We start from the raw sequence: 15,336 nt of genomic DNA on the forward strand, positions 1-15,336 counted from the left end.
GGGTAGTTCATTCCACCATTGTGGGGCAAGGACTGAGAATAGGCGGCTTCTCTTTGATGACCCTCCAGGAGCTTGGATAGGAGTAGGTCTGAGGCGGCCAGAAGATGCAGAGCGTAGGGGTCTTGAGGGTGTGTAGTTAGAGACCATTGACCGGAGGTAGGCGGGAGCGGTTCCCTTTGCCGCACGGTATGCTTGGTCGAGGGCCTTGAAGCGGATACGTGCAGCAATGGGGAGCCAGTGCAGGTCCCTAAGAAGTGGGGTGACATGGGCCGACTTCGGTAAGTCAAGTCAAGTCAAGAGTTTTAATTGTCACGGCATACAGGTATACAATGAAATGCGGGTGGTCTTGCCCGCAACGATGTGCAATACAGTGGTACATATAATAGAATCAAAAGAAGAAACAACATTGTGCAGTAACAGGTAGCAGGTAACATGGAGTGACATCTCGGTATCTGTACATAGTTATTTACAGCGCATGTGTGACATGCTAGTTAGCTTTGGTAGTGCAATACACTGTTCCTGTTATTCTAATTTAAAGTGTCCTTTCCTTTGGCCATAAGTGTGCGTGTGTGCGACATGAGTGTGTGCCCGCTCATGTTAAAGTGTTAAGTGGCTGCTCGTGTGTGAGCGTGCACAGTGTGCGTGTCGTGTGTGTGTTCATGTGTGCTTGTGTGTGGACAGTTCAATGTTCTGAGCACTCAATGTACATTGTTCATGGCTCTGATGGCCTGGGGGAAGAAGCTGAGCCTAAGCCGCTCTGTCCTAGTAGCTGGGATTTGCAGGCGTCTGCCTGACCTCAGCAGCTGAAACAGGCTGTTATTGGGGTGGTGAGGGTCTTTCATTATCCTGCAGGCTCTGGATTTGCACCTCTTGTTGTATAGAACCTGCAGGGGGGGTAGTGCAATACCCGTGGTACGCTCGGCTGAGCGCACCACTTTCTGTAGGGCCTTCTTGTCCTGTGCCGTGCTGTTTCCATACCAGGCAGTGATGTTTCCGGTCAGGATGCTCTCTACAGCTCCTGAGTAGAAGGACTGGAGTATCTTCCCCGATACTCTGAACTTCCTTAACTGTCTCAGGTGGTAGAGACGCTGTTTCGCCTTCTTTACTACTGTGCCTATGTGTGTTGACCATGTCAGGTCCTCTGAGATGTGGACCCCCAGGTACTTGAAGCTGCTCACCCTGTCCACGGTAGCCCCGTTTATCATCAGTGGTGTGTGTGTCTCCTGCTGTCCTCTCCTATAATCCACGATCAGTTCCTTGGTTTTGCCAATGTTCAGGAGCAGGCTGTTGTCCTGGCACCAGCGTTCCAGTACCTCAACCTCCTCCCGGTAGGCCTTCTCGTCGTTGTCCGAGATCAGCCCCACCACCACCGTGTCATCTGCGAACTTCACTATGGAGTTGGAGCTGAACTTGGCCACACAGTCGTGTGTGTAGAGTGAGTACAGCAGGGGGCTCAGAACACAGCCCTGGGGGGACCCGATGCTCAGGGTGATGGTGTTGGAGGTCTGACCCCCCACCCTGACCGCCTGGGGTCTTTCGCTCAGAAAGTCCAGTACCCAGGCGCTCAGGGCGGAGCTCAGACCTAGCTCGATCAGCTTGTCCACCAGTCTGGTGGGGACTATGGTGTTGAACGCTGAGCTGTAGTCAATGAACAACAGTCTCACATAGCCCCCCTTCTGACGGTCAAGGTGCGAGAGGGTGCTGTGCAGTACCTGGGAGACCGCGTCGTCGGTGGACCTGTTTGTCCTGTATGCAAATTGCATAGGGTCCATATCACTGGGGAGGGAGGCACAAATGTGGTCCTTGACCAGCCTCTCGAAACATTTCATGACCACAGAGGTGAGTGCCACCGGTCTGTAGTCATTTGGACATGCTGGGGAGGGTTTCTTCGGCACAGGGATGATGGTAGACCTCTTGAAGCAGGCAGGGACCACTGACTCCGCCAGTGATTGATTAAATATGGCGGTGAACACAGGGGCCAGCTGGTTGGCACAGGTCTTGAGTATACGTCCTGTTATGCCATCTGGGCCAGCAGCCTTCCTGGTGTTCACCTGCATAAATGCTCTTCTCACACTGTGTTCCGACAACGAGAGAGCGTCCCCCCCCCCTCGCGGTTGCCCCCCCCCCTCCACAACAGCCGGCGCGCCAGTGACGTCACTAGCCGGAGAGCCAGCAGCGCCACTGTCTACACCAAACCGAGCGTAGAAGGTGTTTGAGATCAGGTGGGCCGCTGCGTTTTGAATGAGTTGAAGAGGCTTGGTGGCAGTGGCCGGGAGGCCAGCTAGCAGTGCGTTGCAGTAGTCGAGGCGGGAGATGACTGTTGATTGGACGAGGAGTTGGGTGGCTTCTTTTGTCAGGAAGGGGCATATCCTTCTGACGTTGCTCAGGAGGAATCTGCAGGTTCTGGTTGTCGCTGCGATGTGAGCTGAGAAGTTCAACTGGTCGTCGAGGACAACACCAAGGTTCTTGGCGGTCGGGGGCGCGGTCACACACACTGGCCCACACACCGGCCCACACACCGGCCCACACACCGGCCCACATACTGGCCCACATACTGGCCCACACACCGGCCCAGACACCGGCCCACATACTGGCCCACACACCGGCCCACACACTGGCCCACACACCGGCCCACACACCGGCCCACACACCGGCCCACATACTGGCCCACACACTGGCCCACACACCGGCCCACATTAGTGGCCCACACACCGACTCACACACTGGCCCACACACTGGCCCACACACTGGCCCACACACCGGCCCACATTAGTGGCCCATACACTAGCCCACACACTGGGGGAAAAAAAAAAAGTTAAAAAAAAAGTTAAAAAAAAAAATATTATACTTTTATTTTTTATTTTTTTGGACCAGCCCACTTTGGTTCCGGCCCATCGGGATTCGTCCCGAACGTCCCGATGGCCAGTCCGCCACTGACTCCATGTGATTCCCAGGAGCCGTCCAGGCTGGAGATGTCTCGGGAACGGCGTAGACCAGGGGTGTGCAATCCTACACACAGAGAGAGAAGGTTAGGGCAAGGCAGGTTTAGAGACAGAGCAAACAACAGTAGAGAGTCCTAGTACCCAGGCAGGTGAAGCAACACTCGGACGAGGAGTGGCAGGAACGCAGGTCTGATATCCAGGTCTGGTGATGATTTGATGCGTCTCAGGTGCGTAGGTAGATCCAGGGAGACAGCGTGTTGAAGAAGGGACAGGAAGCTGCCCATATAAGGGTGTGGAAGTCTGCTGGCAGGCAGGTGAGAGAGAGGCCCTGGCTGTGGTTGTAACATTCTTGTTATTATGATATTATTTATTGTTGGTTTTATTTATTTATTACATTGCTTGCGCACTTCTAAGAGCCAGTGTAGAAATGTCTTGATTGTATGTTACTATTGTACTGCATTGTTAATGAACTATATATGGAATTTGTTCATCTATTCTTAGTCTATTCAACTATATCGCACAATTGGGTTAATCAAGATGCAGCAGGTGAGGCAGGCGGCTTAGTGAAGATACTGTACACACGCGCGCATGTGTGTAATGCTGATTCCTCATTGAATCATGACTATAAATGCAAAACGTAATTGTCGTATTTATTATCATTATAATTATTTCATTCCGATGATGTCTGTAGAATGGACACAATCACCAACTATTTATCCCAAATGAAGAATTTGACCAGTTCCATCACCTGTGCATTATATGTGAATACTGCACTTTACTATTACATTTGCACTCTGGTTAGATGTTGTATTGTACTTGTGCTGTACATTTTAATCGAATCGAATTGTGATCAGTCGCAAATCGGTTCCACGCTACCTGTTGAATACAAGGATCAACACAGCAGAGATGCAACGGCAGACCCTCTCACTTCCGTTTTGCACACGGCCCAGGCCTTATAAAGGGCTGGCTGAGCTGTATGCAAATTCAGGGATACAGGCACGCGCGGCCAGTTTAAGAATGAGTGACGTACTCCATTCAGCGGAGCACATCTGTGAACGTTTTTGCCAACTTACCAAGACCGTTTTACATGTTCAGGAATCCAGAGGAGGATTTCCGTAAATCTGTTGGTATGACATTTTTACCAAGATATTTACCAAAGCACTTATGAACACGTTCGAGAATAAGGACCATTTTAGGTAAGGTGCAACAAGGCCAGTGAGGCTTTATGAAAAGTTGTTGCCTGTTGCCTGGCACCTATCTCTGGTCACCATAGCGACCGGCTGCCTTCTCATTACTAGCGCCCTGCCCCCATCAACCCCAAGTCATTGGCAGACTGTGTTATCTCAAAGAATGTTGACCTTGAGAAAGCCTAACTCTGTCGATTTACGTCTTTTCCAACAGACAGATCCCAGCTAACTTTAAATTAAACATTTGTTAAGTCAAAAAGGTATTTAACATCCGTACTTATCCTGTTCTAATCATAATGAAAATCAGCCATATCTTTCACTTGGGAGGATTCAGTGGAGGAAGCACATGAAAAAGCTTAGATATGCAGATGTAGCAGCAGAAACTGAACAGCAAGAAGGGAAAGCTAGGGTGGAAGTTGGAAGCAGAGGATACATTTGTTTGAGGAGAAATTATGTCAGTTGGGGGCCAAAGTAAACAGAGGGTAAGAGTATTCCTTTTCTTCTCTGTTGTTTCTGTTTCATGTGTGATGCTCAGAGACAATGAGCTAGCCTGGAGGTTTTCAGATGCTGGAACTAACTGTCAAGCCTTCCTGAGGTGTTGTGGGCCTAACTTGATGACACAGGCAAAGGGAGGTGCCCACTCACTGCCTATCTATCTACACGTCGGCTTATGATGGCCATTAGGGGCCATGTGGTAGTGTATGTATTTACCTACAAGTACCCTGCTTGTGGGTGGATGAAAAGCTTTCTTTTAGGTGCACATTGAACATTTTGTAAAGAAACTGCAACTACAATTTGTGTAACCGAGTGGATTTGAACCTGGGACCATAGGATTCCGTCAACCCGTTAGCAGGTGCTGGTTCACTGCAACCGACTCATCCGTAGTTTACAGTCATCTTCCCCCCGAGAAGTGTGTACTTGCATGTTCTTTCATCCATGAGCACACTTTCCTAGGGTTTAAGGCACTGAGATCCCACCCCTGTGAACCTGGATACAGATTCACAGGGCAGTGAGACCCCACCAATGTAACGAGTGGATTTGAACCCAGCCACGGCTGCACTGACCATCAGCAGGCGCTGGTTGACTGCGAGCAACTCATCCGTAGTTTACACTTGGTTTATTTCTTTGCAACAAACAATGTTTTTCTTTTGAGGCTAGAAAGATGTCTTTATCTGTGATTGATTATGGTGGCATATTGTAGGGTGACCATATTTATAAAAAAGAGGACATGCTGCCCCCAGACTTAATGATCATCAGATGCCTTATTGTTTTGTAAAGTATGCCTCCTCTGCATAGAAAATTATTATTTATATTATTTTATATAACACAATAATATCTCTCTATAACCAAAGACACACCAAACCAAAGTTACTCAACAATCAACATGCTTTATTATGCCTAAAATTATCTCTCTGACAAACCTCAATGGCACAAGAATCACTTAAAAATCAACCTGTAACAAAATAATAGCTTACTGGTCTTACTGGACAAAAATAAATAACAAAAAAATATGAAATAATGTTCTAAATAATACCTCTTCTGTAGAAAATCCAGCTTTGCTCTTTGTAGCTTTTCAATGTAAATAATAAAAGTTGTTATTTTTTCAGGAATGCTATCCGACGTATATATATAAAAGAGGGATCTATGGATCCAGGGGGTAACGAAGGGTGGTCTATCCTTAGTGGATGGACTAGCGAGATTAAAATAGGTGGTAAACATGAGAAGCCAACCCCTATAGTTGTCGGATCAATGTGTGGATTAGAAGGGGGGGGGGGGGGTATAGACGATAGATTTAAAGGGGGGGGGGGGGGGGGGGGGGTTGGACGACATAATAGTAGGGGGGGGGGTCAGGATTTTACTGTTACATGTTTCTTTTATTTTTAACCACTTTTTTCTCCTTATTTTTCTGTTTCTTTTTATCCCAATTTCGTGTTTCCAATTCTCCCCTCCCCTGTCTTGATTGAACGCTGCTCGCATATGCCCCCCACTGGTTGGTTGTAGGGAGGATAGAAGCCTTGCATCACGTGCAGTGATGGGAATAACGGCGTTATAAATAACGGCGTTACTAACGGCGTTACTTTTTTCAGTAACGAGTAATCTAACGGATTACTCTTCCAATCTTAACAACGCCGTTACCGTTACTGCCAAAAAATGCGACGCGTTACTATGATTGAAGCAGTTTTTTTCATCAGACAAACTAGATCTCTGCGCCAAGAGGCAATACTTTTTTTTAACTGTTCTTCCTTGGTTAGTGGGCAGTGCGTCAGTCAACGAGAGACCACGGTCCGCGGGTCCGTGTACGTTTTGATAGTTTGTTTGGCGAGCCCAAATAATTCAAAACGAATCCAACGAACAATACAAGCGAGTCAGTCAACGAGAGACGGGTCCATGAGAGTTTTTTGTTCGCTCTTAGTCTTGTGTTTGTTGTGTTGCAGCGCAGGGCATTACAGTAGTGGAGGCTCTACTACTGACAGCCTTATCAACATAGTGCTGCACTTCCTGGTTTAATAGCACAGTCTTCAGGTGCTCAGAGAGAGAGAGAACTAGAGAGATCCAGAAAGATGAGAGACACACACAACACATGTTTTTTAGTTTTATTTGCACCACAAAGAGTGTATACTGTATCTGTATGTCATGTATGTCTTAAATGTCATGATTAGATTAGTTTAGATGATTAGATTAGATTCTTATATATGTATGTTGTGTATGTCATAAATGTCATTATGAATTGAAAATGGGGGACCCTGATGTAAACAAGACGAAAGTCTTTCTCTGGTCTGCATCCCCTTAACAATTGTGTGTATTGAGCTGTACTGTACTGTACTGTACCCATTCTGCAATCTGTTAATTAAAATGTTCAATCAATCAATCAGTATATATTTGTTATTTATTTTTGGTATAGTGCTTAACAAGCATAATTTAATGTTGCCCAGTTGTGGCCTGTTGAGGGGCAATACATATCAAAAGTTCCAAAACATCTATTGTGTTTGTATTTGTATGATCCACTATATAAACATAGTAATTATAATATCTACATACATGGCATTTGATATAATAATAATAATAATGCAGGACTTAGGAAGTCTTTATTTGGCATGCAAACGACACACACATGCGACAGGAACACACACATGCAATTTTCTTGTGTTGCCTAATGCGATTGAGTCTCTGCACTTGACCCATCCCGTCGTCCTTCCCCCCATGGGCAGCCGGGAGCAGATAGGGCGTTGACGTGAGCCGCGCCCCGGGGACCAATCCAAGTGCTCCTGCCCGTCTTCGTCAACGTGTGGTATAACGTGTGGGAGACTCACACTACCCCAGCTATTTCCTGTCTCTGCTGTGCAGGCGTCCCCCAACCGACCTGTAGGAGTCGCTGTCCACAACGTCCAGATCACCACCCATCGACCTCCACCCGCTGACTTTGCCAATTGAGCCAGTATGACGGCCGGCCCAAGCCGGAGGCAATGCCGACACCCGGATTCGAGACCGGAGTCTCTTGCATTGGTGACGAGCGCAATCTCCGCTGCGCCACCCAGCCACCGCTGTTACATGTTTCTGTGTTTTCTGTGTTGTTGTTTTGTGTTTGTGTAATTGTTCCTCCTCCAAAATGATGGGGCTGACCGACTGGACTCCTCGGGGCCGATTATCCCCGGCTCTGCCTTTGCTGCATTGGTATGTTTTTAAACGCACAAACAAATACAACCATGGCTAAATTAAACACATTAATATGGAACACAGGGGGGCTGAACACACCACACAAGCGCACTAGTGTCCTTTGCCAGTTAAAGAGAAGGACAATTGACATAGCTTTTCTCAGTGAGACGCATTTATTGTCAGCTGACGTGGCAAGGTCGGCGAACCGCCAATATCATGTAATTTCCTCATCCTCTGCCAACAGCAAAACTAAAGGAGTCGTGTAGTATATTTTTGATTGTTATTAATGGTTATTAAACATTATAATAGCATAATCAGAATGGCAAGTTGAGAGCAGACAATAATGTGGATTTAGCCATCTGTCCCAACGGCTGGGACCAAAGCTCACTCAAAAATACAGGTTCCCCAGAGAGAGAGCCCCCACTTGGAGGTCAAAACCAGTTGATTAGGGTGTGACTGAACGACCTTTTGTTACTAGACTGAGGAACACACACACACACACACACACACACACACACACACACACACACACACACACACACACACACACACACACACACACACACACACACACACACACACACACACACACACACACACACACACACACTAGTTTCATGTCACAGACACTCACACACACACACACACACACACACACACACACACACACACACACACACACACACACACACACACACACACACACACACACACACACACACACACACACACACACACACACACACACACACATCAGATACCACTCACAGAGACACAACAAACCACTTTATCAAGTATTGAGGCCAATCACAAAGGAGGGTCAGACTCGACTTGTTTAGTGAAGATTGTATTTAAACCACTTGTATTGAACAGTAACACACACTCTACAGAACCGCGCTGTGTGTCCGAGAGATTTTGATATCCTGTGAAATGTAACTATACCGCTGATGCTCTGCTGAAATAAATCAACTGGAGAACCTGAAAACCATTGAATTTCAACCAGTATCCAGCGTCTACTTTCTTGCCGTGTGTTAGTCATTTGCCTTCGTCGTTTACAAAGTCCCAGACGATTTGTAACTTCAGTCGCTATAGTGATGAGACGCAATCTAGATATCAGGGTCCTACTGTAGAAGTATGGTCGGAATATTCTTACAGAAAAATAGCACTAATTGCATTATATGCTCCAAATACATTTGATGCAGCGTTCTACAAAACAATCACCAAAATTATGTTAGAACTGAATGGATACGCTTTCATAGTTGGTGGTGACTTCAATGCATGCTGCGACTCCAAGTTGGATAGATCCGGCCCCTCCGAAACACATGATCAAAAACCATCTTCTGAGGCTCCACCGGCATATGGTCTGGGATTGCCCACCATTTACATTTACATTTGTCCCACCAGTTGCCCATTTCTGGAAATCTATAGCGGCTAGACTCTCGGGCATCTGTAACATATTGATTCCACTCACGGCAGCAACATTACTTCTAAACAATATTATCTTCACTACCAACATCCATACAACAGAAAATTATTATTCTGGCAGGTGTTACAGCAGCCAAAAAACGTATCGCTATGAGATGGAAAGAACCAGAGAATCTCACGGTAATTCACTGGTCCCTGACATTGCTGGACGTTATTTATTTGGAGATATCAACTGCTCGGGTGGGACAGGCGGGTATTGAAATGTTGACTGCGGTGGCCGAGTTGGTCAAAAGCTCTGTCTAATGTCTTTTGTGTTTGTGGTGTGTTTTTGTTTTTATTTTTATTTTATATATTTGGTATATTGGTATTTTGTATTTATTAGTTACGTTTATATCTGTATTTCTTATTTCTTATTGTTTTGTCATTATTATTATTATTATTATTATTATTATTATTATTATTATTATTATTATTATTATTATTATTATTATTATTATTATTATTATTATTATTATTATTATTATTATTATTATTATTATTATTATTATTATTATTATTATTATTATTATTATTATTATTATTATTATTATTATTATTATTATTATTGTTGTTGTTACTGTTGATGTTAAAAAAATTATTTATAAAAAAAAAAAGGAATGCTATCCGACCTTGAGCTCTGTCTAACTGTCTCTCTCGGTCTTCCAATGTGCATTGCTAGTTTGCTACACGACCCACCCCACTGTCTCACTGTCGCTCACCCCTGACCTAGAATAGATAACATGGCTCTAACCTTGTCGTATTGATACGTCTTAGCTGAGATGGCCTCCTTCCCTGCCCACACCACCCCAGAGTCAGAGGCAGACTGTTATCAGTTTTCCCAACAAACCCACACCATGATTCTACTTTAACAACTAACCAGTTTAGGAAAAGCCATGGATAAAAGTATTTATATATGTAATTATCCTGTTATAATGATAACGAAAACCAGTCATATCTTTCAATGTGTGCCCTCTAGCAACAGTGACAGTGAACATGTATACCCTCTAGCAACAATATGTGTGCCCTCTAGCAACATTTATACCCTCTATAACAACAGCAGGCATTGCCTTTTGCACTGTAGGACGTAGCTATGTAGGACGGAACAGTTTGGTGCACGTCTCATTCGTTAGCCTACCAGTGATCTCTATATTACACTGCTTCAAACAAACCAATCACTCATTATACTGTTAATTTGAGACTTTTCCTGATGCTTATCAGATCCTTCACCTGTTCCGGCTCAACCTTCATCAATCAACTCACCAGACTTGGAATCAGAATGACAAAGCTCACAATGCGAGGAAACAACCACAGCCTCCTTTCATGTCAACACATTCTGGCTGCTCCTGTGCTGCTTCTGCAGGGCCTTCTTCTACTGATGGTTGGCTGAGGTGAAATGAAGAGATCTTCAATAGGGAGTGTGTGTTCCTGTCTGTAAAATGGATTACACTTGAGAGTATGATCCCCTTTTGATGTCTGGAACCCATGCACACAGGAGCGTGTACACACACCTACATAAAAACTACACTAAAACACACAGACACAATCACACATGTACACTCACAAACTGGAACACACACATAAGCATACACATGCATACACACATACACAAACACACACGTCTAAGTGTACACACTCACACAAACGGATAAATCCACAACAAACAAATGTACGCCTAAATCATAGACATGGCAGACTTCCTCGGGACGACGCCCCAAAATGAAAGCATACAGCCACACCACATCAGGAATGAGAGGAAGACAGGGAGATTACGATGAAGATGGAAGGAGAAGAGAGTTCCCACATCTGGATGTAGTTCTGGAGACCTTGGTCTAAAGACCAAAAGTTGTCTTAGTCTCATTTAGCCATTTTCCCTGATTATTATATATATTTTTTTAAGTTTGTATGATGATTAATGTTCAAAATTACTTTTCTTCTGACACTGTTGGTGTTTTCTGCTGCTATGAATTGATACATAATGGACTCTATTGTACATTGTATTGTGATACGATGGGGGTAGGTGAGAACACAGTTTGCAGCAAGAGAACGGAATGGAGGAGGCAGAGACGGCAGGATACGTGTAAACAGACTTTACTGACACGACAGTACGTTACCAACGAGAACATAAACGGTAAAGCCGAGCAGGTGCTAGAGGACGACTGAATTGTACAAACACGGAAAATAAACAATAACAAAACAAAAGACTAAGTACTCACAAGCGCAAATTACAAACAGCAAGGCACGGGGGAACACAGGAGAGACGGCGAGCAGGATGACACAGAGGACTAGTAGGAAACTGAGACAATGACGCCACAAGGAAGTCAGTAACAAGCAGACCTTAAATACTACCACTGATTGTAACGACTGACAGCTGGCGAGGCCAGGCAATAATGCAAACAGGCAACATCTGATAAACACACTAGGAATACATCAACTAGACACAGAAAACATAATCAAACATAACAACCAGACAGGGAGACGGCATCACACACACACAGGGATGGCCCAAGATAACAAATAGTTAGATATTAGTTCTATCACTTGGAACCAAAACAAGATGGCCGCCTGTACCATCAGGCTAGTCTGGCCACTAGAGGGTAGGAGACCAATGTTAGGCAGAGAGCCAATGTTGGATGGAGGGCATTGCCCAAAGTTAGGTGGAGAGCACTGCCCAATGTCCCCATCCTGCCCCGTCCAGCCAGGACCGGGCCTAGGATCATGACAGTATTGTACATAATCTAAATACATGTATTCATAAAAATGGTGGTGGGACTCGATTCAAATATTTTATTGAATTAATTTGAGACTTTATAGTTAATTAATCAAAATGAATCGCATTTTAAACGCATATCAATATTTCATGTAAAAAGCTAAATAGTTCAATTCAAATAGTTTTGGTATATGAGTGAATCAATGAATATACATTATACCTACGTTTAAGCAGCAAAATCTTGTTTATTAGCTACTACACAGACCAACAGTCAGATAAATGCAATTTTTAACAAAGTGCAGCAATTGTGGGAATAATATATATATAGCGCAAATGACCTTTTCTCTTTTGAATGGTAACATTCCGAAGTTTCGTACACAATAATCACTTTGAGTGCTAATGACATAGAGTAACAGAGGTTTGAACATATTGAAGTAAAAGTTGTGTGTACTCACATTTCTGTTAAGTGGTTGCCAGATGCCTGTTTTTAAGTTCCAGCTGAGAGGTAGGAGCTAGAAAACATAACGGTTCCATAGCCTGAAGTCTTATAGTCATACAGGTCCAAAGTTTATAAAAATCCCACAGAAAATGTGTATTTCACAAAGGTTTTTGTAATGTGTGCCGTCCACTGCCTTTATTTCGCCTCTCAAGTCAAAACAAAGGACTTCCTCGTCCGAACGGCTTGTCAAATGATGCTTGCCGGGTGTTTCGTCTCAAGGTCCGAAGCACACAATAGGTTGAGTGTGGTGACGATCGAAAGGCAGGAAATTCAACTTTCCAACAATGCATTGGTTGATCAGCGAAAATGCAGACAAGAGCAAAGTTCCGTGACGTGCGATTAAATGCGTATTTGTTTTTTACGTAATATTTTTTCTGTAGTTAATTTTTTATCTTTTCTCCCATCCCCCAATTTAGTCTTTATGCCAATTCACTCCTGGTTGTTATGCTGCACTGTTGGTCTGGGGAGGGTGTCATGCCTCATCCGATACATGTGGGGTCACCAGAGAGATAGGACTTTCACTGGGAGAGTATAGCATGTGCAGAGTTCCACACTATCTCCCCCGGATGCGTGAATATATACTTTCCCCAAGGTGGTTGTCCTTCCGCGTTCGGTTTGCACGGCCTGATTGGCCACTGGCGCTTCTCTCAACGCCCAATCGCGTTGCGCCTAGCTTTCAGTTCCACAGCCCAAGTCCTTCAGTTCCACAGCCCATTTCCTCGTATTGTTTTCATCTCTCTATATTAACGTAGCCCATTTCCTCGTATTGTTTTCATCTCTCTATATTAACGTAGCCCATTTCCTCGTATTGTTTTCATCTCTCTATATTAACGTAGCCCATTTCCTCGTATTGTTTTCATCTCTCTATATTAACGTAGCCCATTTCCTCGTATTCAAGTCAAGTCAAGTCAAGTCAAGAGTTTTATTTGTCACGGCATACGAGTATACAATGAAATGCGGGTGGTCTTGCCCGCAACGATGTGCAATACAGTGGTACAACATATAATAGAATCCAATACAAAAAACATTGTGCAATAACAGGTAACAGGTAACATGGTGTGACATCTCGGTATTTGTACATAGTTATTTACAGAGCATATAGGACATGCTAGGTAGCTTTGGTAGTGCAATACACTGTTACTGTTGCTAATACTAATTTAAAGTGGCCTTTCCTTTTGGCAATAAGTGTGGGTGTGTGCGGCATGAGTGTGTGCCCGCTCATGTTGAAGTGTTAAAGGGGAACTCCAACATTTTGGGAAATTAGCTTATTTAACATCTTCCCTGGAGTTAGACAAGAAGATACATACCTTTTTTGTCTCTGTGCGTGCATTTTAGCTTTGGGAATAGACGCTCCGTTAGCATAGCTTAGCTTCATCACTGGAAGTGAGGCAGGACAGTAGCCTTACAGTGCCTTACAGTGTATTGCAAGGTCTGACATTGACCAAACTTGATATGCACGACCTTGGTGGGCTCTAGGTCAACTCCTGAAAAGGGGGTCAATGTCAGACTTTGCAATCAAAAGTTAGAGGGCTAATAACCCTTGCCATAATTTCAGTGCGCCCCCTAACTTTTGATTGCAAGGTCTGACATTGACCCCCTTTTCAGGAGTTGACCTAGAGCCCACCAAGGTCATGCATATCAAATTTGGTCAATGTCAGACCTTGCAATACATTGTAAGGCACTGTAAGGCTACTGTCCTGCCTCACTTCCAGTGATGAAGTTAAGCTATGCTAACGGAGCGTCTATTCCCAAAGCTAAAATGCACGCACAGAGACAAAAAAGGTATGTATCTTCTTGTCTAACTCCAGGGAAGATGTTAAATAAGCTAATTTCCCAAAATGTTGGAGTTCCCCTTTAAAGTGGCTGCTAGTGTGTGAGCGTGCACAGCGTGCGTGTCATGTGTGTGCTCATGTGTGCTTATGTGTGGATAGTTCAGTGTTCTGTGGTACTCAATGTTCATTGTTCAAGACTCTGATGGCCTGGGGGAAGAAGCTGAGCCTAAGCCTCTCTGTCCTAGTAGCTGGGGTTCGCAGGCGTCTGCCTGACCTCAGCAGCTGAAACAGGCTGTTATTGGGGTGGTGGGGGTCTTTCATTATTCTGCAGGCTCTGGATTTGCACCTCTTGTTGTATAGAACCTGCAGGGGAGGTAGTGCAATACCCGTGGTACGCTCGACTGAGCGCACCACTCTCTGTAGGGCCTTCTTGTCCTGTGCCGTGCTGTTTCCATACCAGGCAGTGATGTTTCCGGTCAAGATGCTCTCTACAGCTCCTGAGTAGAAGGACTGGAGTATCTTCCCCGATACTCTGAACTTCCTTAACTGTCTCAGGTGGTAGAGGCGCTTTTTCGCCTTCTTTACTACTGTGTCTATGTGTGTTGACCATGTCAGATCCTCTGAGATGTGGACCCCCAGGTACTTAAAGCTGCTCACCCTGTCCACGGTAGCCCCGTTAATCATCAGTGGTGTGTGTGTCACCTGCTGTCCTCTCCTATAATCCACGATCAGCTCCTTGGTTTTACCAATGTTCAGGAGCAGGCTGTTGTCCTGGCACCAGCGTTCCAGTACCTCAACCTCCACCCGGTAGGCCTTCTCGTCGTTGTCCTAGATCAGCCCCACCACCACCGTGTCGTCTGTGAACTTCACTATGGAGTTGGAGCTGAACTCGGCCACACAATCGTGTGTGTAGAGTGAGTACAGCAGGGGGCTCAGAACACAGCCCTGGGGGGACCCGATGCTCAGGGTGATGGTGTTGGAGGTCTGACCCCCCACCCTGACCGCCTGGGGTCTTTCACTCAGAAAGTCCAGTACCCAGGCGCCCAGGGCGGAGCTCAGACCCAGCTCGATCAGCTTGTCCACCAGTCTGGTGGGGACTATGGTGTTGAAC

Source organism: Notolepis coatsorum (assembly GCF_963971535.1).
Source record: "Notolepis coatsorum genome assembly, chromosome: 6".
In the NCBI taxonomy this organism is placed as follows: Eukaryota; Metazoa; Chordata; class Actinopteri; order Aulopiformes; family Paralepididae; genus Notolepis; species Notolepis coatsorum.